The sequence below is a fragment of the Talpa occidentalis genome, unplaced genomic scaffold (assembly GCF_014898055.3).
Source record: "Talpa occidentalis isolate TD23 unplaced genomic scaffold, MPIMG_talOcc4v2.1 talOcc4.2, whole genome shotgun sequence".
Taxonomy (NCBI): domain Eukaryota; kingdom Metazoa; phylum Chordata; class Mammalia; order Eulipotyphla; family Talpidae; genus Talpa; species Talpa occidentalis.
The window spans coordinates 73067863-73080647 of NW_023602073.1; the positions used below are offsets into that span (position 1 = coordinate 73067863).

At 39.9% G+C, this 12785-nt stretch overlaps 1 protein-coding gene across 1 annotated transcript in view; it reads right to left on the minus strand.

Annotated features, from left to right (window-relative positions):
- The window catches only part of GCLC (glutamate-cysteine ligase catalytic subunit), a 39663-nt gene that overhangs the window by 25426 nt on the left and 1452 nt on the right, over window positions 1–12785 (minus strand). The window lies entirely within an intron of this gene.

Consider the following 12785-nt stretch of genomic DNA (forward strand, 5'->3'; position numbering starts at 1 on the left):
TAATATGAAGCCAAATGAAAAGTTTAACACTTTAAAAGATAAAGAATATGGGAGCTGCAGGGGACATTGGGGTGAACCTCAAAAGCAGGGAAAATAACATCTTTGATGAATTTTTTTTTTATTTTAAAGATTTATTTATTTATACAAGCACTGGGTACAGTGAGAAGCACGGGAGGGTGAGAGAATTCACCAGAGTCAGAGCGGGGAGCAGAACAGCCAGAGTGACGAAAATACACTGCTGAGGGGAGCAGTGGGCTTGGCAGGAGAGGTCAGCGTGCCATGTGGGACCCTCGCTGGTGGCTGGGGATCGAACCAGCACTGCCGAGGCTGCAGGCAGCTTTGCAGCCCAGCGCTCAAATGCTGCGCCACGGGGGAGGCCCAAATTTTTTTTTTTTTTTAATCATGCTGGCCACTAGGGTAGGCACTAGGCATGTACAGCTGTTTAGGTTTTATACTAATTAAAATAAAATTAAAAATTCAGTGCCCAAGTCCAACCAGTGGTTACCTACTGGAGAGCAGGTATTTCTGTTACTGCAGAATGTCGTATTGGACAGCAATGACTAAAACCCAAAGGAACCCACAACCCTGGGAATTACACCTGGACACACTGATTCATTAGACAGGAAACCCCTGAAGGTAGATATGCTCTTTCCTGCCCAACAAATGGCATGAGACATTTATTTTCTGGACCTCTGAATTGGTGTTGCTCAATCTTTTCTTTCCAACTTACCACTGCCCTTCAGACAATATGCTGGTTTTAATTTTCTGACGGTTATAAGGACCACATGAAGGCACGCCTACCTCCTTCTGCACCAGATCTAGTGGAACCTAAGCCGTCTTCTCATACAACTTAACCTCGGAAAAGGTCAATTAAAGTCACCAGTGTTGACGTTTGCTATGGCCACCAACAATGTAGACACTCTACAATTTAGAAACCAGAAGCCATTTCCTCTTGAAGAAACAGTATTGCAAACAGAAACACGTTTTTTATTTATCTCAGAACACCTGTTCTTTAGTACTATAACTTCTGAATTCTAAGGGAAAGTAAATTATTTGACTCTTCCTGTAACCACATTCCCTTGCCAGAGTTCTAGGCTCCACGTGGCTTATAAGGAAAAGGGTGTCCTAGTTCCCAGATAAGGCTGCTTTGGATCAACTGCTCTGCAGGGCTTAGTTGGGGAGGAGAGGTTTAGGGGTGAGGACCATCTAGAACCTCTATAGTGACTCCTACTATGTGCAGGAGAGCTTAGAGCTTGGGGGAAGAGGGGCATGTTGCAGGAGGGAAAACCCACCCTCATTGGCAGTGCCCAGTTCAGTGCCTGATGCAGCCCAACAGCTGTGTGAATGACATTCCTTTGTTAAGTTCGTAAATTAGACTAGCTTAGATCAGGAACTCTGAAGAATTCATGGTTTTAGCTCTCAGGAAGTGGTACAGATCAAGCACCCAACAAAGAGAGGGAAGTGCTTTCTAAAGAGCCAATAGTAAGTCAGAGGATTCCTAATTCCAAATGTGACTGTGTTCAGAGGGGCTCACCTACACCCGCCAGGGACAGAATGACAGTGATTCCAAGCCTTCAAGTTTAAGGTTTTCCCACCATCCTAAGAATCTGAGCACAGGGATTTTCATAACCAAACCTCATGGAAGCTGTATCAGGACTTCAGTAATTGTACCTGAAAGGAGGCAGATCCACTAAGACAGCAATTCTATCTGCTTAATACGGGATTTAGAAGATGGAAACCCCTGTTAACATTACGCCTTCCCTGCCACATTTGAGATTCATGCTAATGTATAAACCTCAAAGAGAAAAGTCAAAACTCATAAGTGGGGGCTCTGATTTCAGCCCACTACCTGCTGTCTCTAGATGAAGTCAGCACAGGCTGCATAACTATCAAGTGAGGTTAGTCTGATTTTCATGTAAAGGGCTCATCCTCATCTGCCTTTTTACTGTCTAGATTGCCAGCAAAAGATTAGCTGGGAAGGCTGTGGTCAGATTACTAAACTGTTAGCAATTTGTCCTGTGGAAGGAGAAATTCACCAAGCACATTATAGCATTTCACTAGAAGCCAATCGCTGGCCATCTGGTAACAAAAAAACCCCCCACGAAATACTAAACCTGTGTTTGTGGCTCTGGGATATAGTTACATTTTCATAAAATAAAATAAAAAACTCTCACTTCCTTTATTACCACCAGACCTTACTTTTCCTTTCTACCTTCAGTCTCATCGCAGGGTGGAGCCTATGAAAACTGTTTAGGAGGCCTCTTGCTTATTTGGGAGGTGGCCACAGAGAAGCAGGTAGGTATGCAGGTTTTGGAGTCAAACAGCTGGAATCTTGAAAACTTCCCTTTCTGTTTCTTTTGGAAAATAGGGCTAACACCTACATGGGGGAAGATTACTAAAATAATGCATGTAAAGTGCTTAAAAAGTTACTACTTACCCCAAATCACTCAAAAGTTAGTGCTTATTATTTTCTAGCTCCAGGGCAGAGACACACTGATAGAAGTAGAATAGTGTTGTTCAAATGGTAATTACACCCCCTCGGTGGGCCGTGGTGGATTGTAGTCAACATCACAAAAAATATTTTTTTAGAAAACAGTAGAATAAAATACAGAATGTGTCACTTACGGGACTGGAATTACTATTTCATGAAAATACTGTCAACAAATGGGATTTCAGCTTCTATTGGCCTTAGTCAGAAGTGGACTCTGCTAGCAGAGAATATTGCCTAACTCTCCAATTAGGCAGGCCTGGGTTGCCTCACTAATGCAGATCAAATCACTCCCCTTCCTTTGAAACTTTTCAATGGCTCACAAAAAAATCTAATAATACCCTTCCCCAAGTGCAGTAAGGGGGACCTTCTCACTTTGCCTCCTTCATTTCACCCCCACCCACAGCCCCCCTTGTTGCAGTCACACTGGCCTCACTTTCCCTTCTCCAGCAACCACTTCAGGGCCTTGAGAGCACTTCTGATCTCCCTGCCTAGAAAGATTTCACCTGGGCCCTTCAGAGTTGGCGTCTTTGGTTCTCAAGTCAAGTATTTCTCTTCAGAGAGACTTTTGTTGACCCCTATGGGATGGTTCTTCCCAGAAGGGTCAGAAAGGTTTTTGTCAATAGGCCCACAGTAGGCCTCGCCCAGTAAGAATCACGTTGGTATGGAACTAAAGGTCAGTGGAGGCCTAGGAGTCTAGGGAAGCCTATTACCACTACTTAAACAATGCAGATTATTTTAAGAGCAATGAAGACCCCAGAGACTGAGAGATGCTTGTTTGCCTTTATCCTAACTGAAGAAGCAATCACTGCTCTTTCCCCTTTTATGACCTAGAAGAATGTAGTTGGGGGTAGGGAGGAGCTAACAGCTATAGATTTATCAGTGAATGTGTCTTTACTCAAAACAGAAGGATGAGGTCCACCCTCTCCCTGTACTGCATGTAAAGTCTCCCCTCTTCTTTCTCCTTGACGCTCTAGATCCTCAAACACAGTACAAATATCTCTAGTCTACTCCATTTTACTTTAGAATTTACAACTATGTAAATTTTCTATACATTATTAAATTGATTTCTCTTTTGCTAACCGGCTGATGCTGTTTTGATTACCCTTCCAGCCTGAGAAGCACCCGGATGTCTGGGGAATTTTCTTGTGTTCTGACACCCAACACTGTGACTCCTTTGTCCCCACCTCCAAGAGACACCACATACATTAGCACTTCCAAGAGTTGTACAAGGTGGTTACCTTGTCCAGAGCAGTCTTCATGCTCCTTCTCATCCCACAAATATCACCATTATAGACCTTTAAAATGTGTTTTAGTCTCTGGACCTTAGTCTTATCATTTGGAAAATACGGAAAAAAACAAACCACACACCAAATGTCCTTTCCAGCTCTAAACTACTATTTCTGTAATTAAACACTTCCAGAAATCCTCTTAATATATAATCATCCATTTTTCTATCACTCTTATATAACATTACTTATTTTCCATCACCAGAAAGGTAAATTTATTTAAATGCATTATCTTGTTACCAAAATTTACCTTTTATGTATATAATCTTAAGTATATGTTATCAGTAGTAAATTACATCCTCATCTATCAGTAGGAAGATACTAAACACACTTTCACTTTTTATTAAGGTGGCTGACTTCAATAATTTCATTAATTAGACTCACAACAGATCAAAGCCCTTGAAAGCATATCAGGCTGCCCTGTCTAGATCTGCTTTTGGCAATTGCTCTCTGAACTGGTCTCTCACTTCTGCCTCCATTGGTTTTATTTGTTTCTAGTTTCTCAGCTGAAACTAGAAAGCTTGCAGAAACTGTGTATAAAATGAGTGACCCCTGGATAAAGGCTTGAGACATTTCTGGGAGTAAAGTGCATGAACTTTGTACTTAGAGCACTTTTGTTTACTTCCTAGCTCTGCCTCTATTTGAATAGTGAACCCAGCAGATCATGACCCCAGATACAACTTAACACAGTAATGGTGGCCTTGAGGGATAAGAGGAGAGGACTTCCGTGCTAGCACAAACAGGGCAGTTGAGAGGTGTGCTAAGTATATATCTTTCATGTATAAGTTAAGCATATACCTTTTCATGTGAACAGCTAGAGGGAAATAAAGCATCCCCAAATAACTTCATATTTTACAGTCACTGCTACAACTCCTAACTCTTTAAAAACACTTCAGAGAAGTGCAAGCCAGCTTTCCCAGGTACTTTAAGCCCTTTATATGAAAAGCTCTGTGTACTCCGGCCCATGACCCCTGCGAAAAACCCATATGGGGAAGGGTCACAGCCCAGATTCTTACTAGCTTCCAGAAAAAGGGTCATGGAGTTTCTGATCATAGGGTTTAGGTTTAAGTCTCCTAAGTCAGCATCCAGTTCAAAAAGAGGAAGTTAACTGAATCCAAAGGACTAAAAAAAAAGGACTTTGGGGGAGGGGGACTTAAGACAGAGGGTCTCTGAATATTTATGTAAATAGGAACATTTAATTTGGGGGTTTGTTTGTAATCAGTTGTGTTGTAGAAGTAAGTTTAACGACCAAGTCCTGACCATTAATAGACACAAAAATCTAAGGCTATAAAAACTTCTCCAAAGAGTATACAACAGAGAACTACAGCCATACAAACAAGCCAGGAGAACTCTCCAAGGATATGCCAATCTGGGTAACAATGATGCATCCAAAATGAACTTTCTGGCAAGAAGTCAGAGGTTTATTCAGGTTTTCCTTAATGTCTGAGAAACCCAGCCTTGAAATGGAGATTCAGAGTCATCACTTTAATTTACTCAATTCATTATAATCAGTTTCACCACACAACAGAAGGAACTTATAGCTATTTTCCACTTGGGTTTCAACTATCCTTGAATTAAAGGACTTCAACTCAGAATATCCATGCAGATACTACTTAAGTGACCCAAACTCACATCTATCCCAGTTTAATTCTGTTCCTTCCTGAAAATTATAATCAAGATTTCAAAAACCCAATGACTGTGAAAACATGGACTTTGTGCCATTTATTTGGGCCAGAAACTAATTTTTGCTCTTTTCCCAAGTTAATATGTTTAAAACAGACCACAGCCAAAATCTCAGTGCCTGCATAACTGGCAGCTACAATAGCTTTTCAGCTCCCATCCTTCCACATTTCCTGAAGGCCTGCCATCTCTCTTTGCACACATGGCAGTCCTACCACCCCTCACACTGTTCCTTCTCAGGATCCCACATTACATTCCTATCCCTTACATTGTGCTCGTCAGGGTTCTCAGAAGCTACCAGTGTGTCCTCTCTCTGGGTTATCCTGTTTTCCACCTTAGTTTCAACTCATAATTATTAGCCTGTGGCTGCTCAGCTACACAGAGAGTTCAGATGTTGCTCCAGCTCTTGCTCTGTCTACCTGGTATTTCCACTGGATGAGTGCTGAGTTCATTAAAGGACTTCAACCCAGAATATCCAAAGCTGTTTCCCCAGAAACTATCCTTGCAGGAATTCTTCATTTGGTCACCTAAGCTAGGAGCCAGGGTGGGAGACACAAACATTCAGGTTCTGTCCTCTGATTCCTCCTCCAAAGTATCACTTTAATATGCACAACTTTTTACGCTTATCTAGCTTTAGGCTGCACTGCATTCTTTCCTGGGATGAGCTATCTTCTATAGTTAGGCTCCTTTTCTCTATAAATCCCTCCCACAGCATCTTTTACACCTCTAACCAAAGGGCTGTAGAAGTAATCTTGTATCAGGCTTAATGATACCATATCTTCCTACATGGCTTATTAAAGGACCCTCAATAGCCAGAGTCCAACTCACCTTTGTAACCTCAACCTTTGGCCATTCCCTGTTCCCCACTCTGACCTGTTAACAGCAGTGCTCCCTGAACGCCAGGCACCTTCATAAGCTCATGTTTGCACACACCCTCTCCTTGTCTTCTCAATCCCCCTTTGAGATCCTAACAGAAGGTCCCCGGTCCCCCACCAAAAAGACCCTCAGGATCTCTAGGCATAGTACCAATCCTCTCCTTCCTCTTGCTTGGCTATCCACCCCATGGCCCTGCCATTAACCGAAGTTCAAAGACAGTAGTTTTCTCTTTTCTTATTTCCTCTCTTCAACCCCATAACTTAGCACAGAAGTGCTCAATGTACAGAAAGTATTCAAGAAACACTTCTTAAAGTCATCTTTCATGGAAATAAAGCCTTTGATGTTTTGCCACACATTAAATTCAAAGTAAAGTCTCAAAATTTCTGAAGTACTTTCTAAAGCCATCTTGTTTTCTACCGTAAACTTGTAAGACTCAAATAGGTTTCCAGAAGTTTTTTCTCTAACTTCCTAAGTAAACCTAACAGTTATGATTTTATATTTAGATTATTTTTCTGTAGCAAGTATGTTATCTTGGAAAAATGTTTAAACCCAAATGGTGACAGGGCAAGGAAATAGATTCTACCATTTCTTGTATGTATTTCCAAATATTCATAAGTTGTATAAAGTTTTAAGCATTTTGAAATAATTCAACTGTTAAAGATACCATTAGGTGTTGATTTGTAAGCGCAATTCAAAACTGAAAGATAGGATTTTTTTTTTTTTTATTAGTCTTACAGATGAGGAAATTGTGGTCAAAAGAATTTAAGTTCCGGATCTAAGATCACTGAACCATTTGCAGGGACACTCTGGGCTTGGACTCCTATCTTCAGATCCAGTTATAAATGTAAGCAGACTTTCAAAATAATTGTCCTCTCATCAAATAGTGGTAGAAAAGAACAGTAATACTAAGCGATGAACATTACAAATAAGGACAAAGAAAATCCTGGAGGATTTGCTGGAGGCATCTTAAAACCATGACAAAGTTTACAAATAAAGGAGAGCAGAGCTGAAAGAATAACAAAAAAGTAGAAAAGATTTCCACTTCTGATCATGATGAAGTAAAAGGAACCAATTTTACCCTCCTATGGTACTATGCCTAGAAATCCTGAGGGTCTTTTTGGTGGGGGACCGGGGACCTTCTGTTAGGATCTCTTGACACAATCAAGAGAAAAAGGGGTGGGGGGAGAAGAGGGACAGAGAATATATGAATATATATAGAGGAAAGAATGGTTTCCAAGACACTGGTTATCAGATAACAAAGGCAGAGATCCCTGGGATGGGGAGAAATTTTAATTGAATCCTATAATTGCCCCATCTTACCACTGAGAGAGAGTCTATGGTCTTGGGCACTGAGATGAAGTAGAGGCCATAGATCTCTTTGAAGAGATGGAGTTCAAAGTCAGGAAACCAAGTCATAGGTTTATAGGACCAAGGTCCAAAGGAAAGAGAGCTGCAGAGAGCCCTGGAGATTTGCAGTGGGAACCCTTGATTTGGAATCCCTAAGAATGCAAGACAAGTACCCAAAGCTGGGACAAGGTGTGCAGAGCACTCATGAAGGCCTCAGTAGAAGGGAATAATTAGCTCTGAACTGATCTCCCTAATAAACCACAAAAAACAAGATTTGAAAGGATCATACCATCTCCAAATAATCATATGCCAGAACAAAGTTTAAAAATATTTATAGGAATATAGAAATATCAAATACTCAAGAAGGTAAAATTCATAAAGCCTGGCATCCAATTAAAGATGACCAGGTATGCAAAGAAATGACTTGAAATTACAAAGACAGAATTAGCAAAGACATTAAAACAGTTATTTAAACTGTATTCCATGCGTTCAAATATGAGTTTAATGAGATTATAGTATATAAAAACATAAAATCAATTTATTTCAATGTAATAGCAATCATTAGAAATCAAAGTTTAAAAAGTGATATACCAAGGCCTCCCCGGTGGCGCAGCGGTTGAGTGCTGGACTGCGAAGCTGCCTGCAGCCTCTGCAGCGCCGGTTCAATCCCCGCCTGCTGGTCAAGGGTCCCACATGGCACGCAGACCTCTCCTGCCGCCTGCTGCTCCCCTCAGCAGTGTACTTCGGTCCTTCTGCCTGCTCTGCTCCCCGCTCTGGCTCTGGTGAATTCTCTCACCCTCCCGCGCTTCTGACTGTACCCAGTGCTTGTATAAATAAATAAAAAAATAAATCTTTAAAAAAAAAAGTGATATACCATTTAGCAATAGAAAATAGGAAAAGAATAAATTTGACAGAAGATGTGAAAGACAGAAATGGATATGTTCATTATTTGGATTGTGGTGATGGTTTCATGGATACATAGATGGACAGACAGCAAAACTTATCAAACTGTATTTTAAATATGTGCAGTTTATTGTATGTCAATTTCATCTCAACAAAAATTTTACAAACAACTTGGTTAAACCAGAAATGTAAAAACGAATTTTTTGTTCTCATTAGGATAAAGTCATCCATTAACACCGGAAATATCAATAATACCCCATGTACAGTTTCCTAACTATAACAAATACATGTAGATCCTTAAGCACCTAAAAATGTTCAAAAACAAATTCTGATGTTATAGGCTCAATTAATACTCTGACATCTTTTCTTAAAATATGGAGACTATATTGAACTTTACCTAGGTTTATACCTCCAAATGAAGCAACACAGAGAATACTAGCAGGCATATTTGCTAACATCACTTCTAAAAGAAGTGGTATTATCAGAAGCGGAGGTCTACGTATTTCTTTACATAAAGGCATTCAACAGTGATGTGGACAGCTGTAACTGGTTCATAAGACCAGAAACAATTTTCTAGAGGAGCCACCTGTACAAAAGCAATAAATCTCTTCCATTCTATTTTCTACAAGCTTTTAAAGTACAGAAAGCCTTGACTTATCCACAACTGTATAAAGACTTCCAATGTACCCAGTCACTGCACTTCCAACACCAAAGTACATGTAACCTTCACACATCAATGCTATTTCTCACCTTTCCACTTTTACTACACTGCTCTTTTGCCCAGGATCTCTTCCCTTCTCCTTTTTATCTAATTAACAGCCACACATTCTTTAAGGCAACTTCTCAAGGGTGCCAGCAGAATAAGAATCACCTGAAATTCTGTTTCTCTTTTGCATGCACATACAGAATGTCTCATTCCACAATGACCATGGCTATTTAAAATTTCCAGGTAGACATTTTAAGCTACCATGTGTGAATCTTCTACTTAAAAGATACCTAGGTACTTATGTGTAAAATATTTCACCAATATCTCATTTAATCTTAATAACCCTACAAAGAAGATATTATTGTAGGAAATAAGGCTTTATAGAGGACAGACATTAGCTTCAGTGAGATTAAGCCATTTGTCCCAAGCTACACAGAACTTTCAATTAGATTTGAAGCATTACGCTTTTGTCCACTTTAGATTTAGAGCTCGGACTGTATTGTTTTTGTTATAGGATCATAATCTTGTTCATTAGAAAGCTGTGCATATTCTAAATAATCATTTATGCATCCTTAACTTACAGAAGGAAATGTGTTGTTCAAACTCAAAGGATGATCTAACAGACCTTAATAAATTCCATTTTGGTTTTATAGTTTTTATGCATAAGACACACTCATATACTGAAAACATTTTCCTTCCAAAGGTCACATGGACTTTTCTGCTAACTGGAGGCTAATTTATTTTCTTGGCTTTGAGAGCCACTATCCTGAGTGTTTAAAAAATTAGAAAAGCATATGTTTGCTTTTAAATGTTGTTTTCTGACAAGTCTATGACCTGTAAAATTTGAACTCCGCAAAAGGAAATTTGATAAAATCTCATGTATTGCAAATAATCCAAAACCTGGTATAATGTGCTCAAGAAATGGACCTGGAGTCAGATAGATTTCACATCTGATAGTGTCTCTGGCACTAAGTAAGTGAAAAAGTTTGGCAGGTCATTACAAGTAGAATAATTATTAGGGAAAAAACCACAAGAGTAGTATTTATCATTACATTTTATTTTGTAGGTTTGCCTTTTAATGTACACACCCCAAGTTATAAACAAAACCTACACCTGAAAAGTTGTGGGTGAGCTGTTAAGTATTTACCTTTTTTGCATACATAGAATGTGTATCAGCCAAAAGAGCACCCAGCAACATCCATTTTATCATATCCCCTCCCCTCTATCCTTAGGCAGATGAAGTATTTTCCTGGCACCCAGGAGTTACATTTATTCTCTCAGACAACATAATAAATGCTGGCTAAAGTCAGGATCTGCACCCTAAAGGAGTATCATGCACGTGTAAGCTAAGGTTCCTTTTGAGTTCCAAAGAGCAGGTACACTCATTACAATGCAATCCATTTCTACCATAGCAATTGGTGGTAGCCTTTTTGCCTTCAGGTGAATTTCAAAGAGTAACATCCTGTTTGAAATACTTTAAAATCAATTCAAACAGTACTCAAACTACAAAAGCTAGACAGGGTCAGAGAGAAAAAGTCCAACCCTTTCACTTTCCAAATGAGGAAACTGAGGCTCACAATCACACAGGTAATCTGGCAGACCTTGGAACATGTGGAAGCCCAAATTTAGGGTTCTTTCTCATGTGAAATACTACCCTAGGAACAGGGCTGAGCATTTCTAAAGTGGCAGGCTCTCTGCCCAGAGATATCTATGGCCATGGTTTTAAGGCTCACTTTTTTTTTTTTTTCAATCCAAGTCCATGATCCTTTAAGTACAACCCCCAAAACTTCCCACAAACAGTAGCATTCTGGTGTCATGCCAATACAGTCCTACATATCACATCCAAAACATCACTTTCTTTCTGGCAAGGTCATACTTCATCTCTAGCACCACACCACCCACCACACCCTTCTCTGCTTTTATCTGCCCAGTCTGTTTCTCAGTTTTTCTCAAGGTTTCTACATACAGACAAGCTTACTTGCTGCCTGACCCTATCACAGACTTCTGTTAATAGGTATGCTAAGTGAGTTCCTACTGTGCCCAAGCATTAGTGCTAATACTGGAGCAGTTAACTTCCCTCCTGCTCTTTTTCCAAAGGTTCACCTCTCTGGCTTTCAAACTCCTTTAACTGTGAACCACAGTTATGAAATTATATGCTACATATATGCATTCTCACAGATACCCTCAAATAAATAACTCAGAAGTATGGCATAATATTCTTACTATATATAATTGATATTCCTCATCCTATTTCATTTTTTTACAATGTCCTAGAGAGAAAAATTCTAGGGGAGACAGGTCATAACATACATACAATACACACAAAAAAGTCAGATGCTGTAAAGAAACAATGAACTTAAGACTTCAAAAACCTTCTAAATTTCTCAACCCATTAATGGATTGTGACCTGCAGTTTGGAAAATGCTTTATAACATAAATGAGTGATTACTTTGGCATGATGCTAGAGAAATTAAGCCACCAACAAATAGGTGTGGGATCCTGCTTTCCCCTGAAATGTCATACCTCTGCCATAAGAGATGAAGAGCTGTAGAGCACAATGAAGAGTTAATACCTACATCCCACAGATCAAGGATGAGAGAGAATCCAGAGGGAGATTAAGGTTTTACTGAAATATCATTGCAGGAGTAGAAAGGAGGGAGGGGATGTGTGTGTGTGTGTGTGTGTGTGTGTGTGTGTAATCATGAGAGAGGACTAAAGCAGAATTTGAAATAATAAATGAGCAAGTTACTTTTCTACATAACTTTTCTAACTTTGTGGTTTCTGTTAAAGAGTAAACTCACCACTCCAAAGGATACTGGCTTGTTAGTTGGGAAGGGTGAAGCAAAGGACGGTGTAGGAGAAAAAAAAAATCCTTGGGATAGAAGATAAACTATACACTATACAGAAATGACTGTATAAAATGTCGGATGCCTTAAAACAATGAACTTTACACTAAAACAGAACTACCACCATATACTGTAACACTTTTCTGTCCAAAGATGACAAGTCACTTAGAGTAGAAATAGTAACTGTCAGTCATTCTACTTTCCTAATTTTAAACAGGACAATTCCTTCAGCTGTATGAGGCAGAATTAGCTAACAATCTTAGAAATACTAACTTTTGGGGGGCCTCCCTGGTGGCGCACCGCACTGTGAAGCAATCCACAGTCTCTGAAACAGGAGTTCCATCCCCAGCGGGCCAGGGAGCAATCCACATGGTGCAGCAGACCTCTCCCACTTGGCCTCTGCTCCCGTCAGCAGTGTATTTCAGTCTGCCTGTTCTGCTCCCCACTCTGCCTCTGGTGAATCCTCTCACCACCCTGCATCTCTGGCCTGTACCCCAGCTCTCTTATGCATAAGTAAATAAATCTTTTTTTTTTTTTTAAAGAAATACTAACTTTTGGAAAGGGCATGAGATTCTGTGTTGGTGCAGCAGCACCTGGACAGTGAGGTCAAGCGGGGTAACAAAGGGTAAATACAGAAGGACTTATCAAGA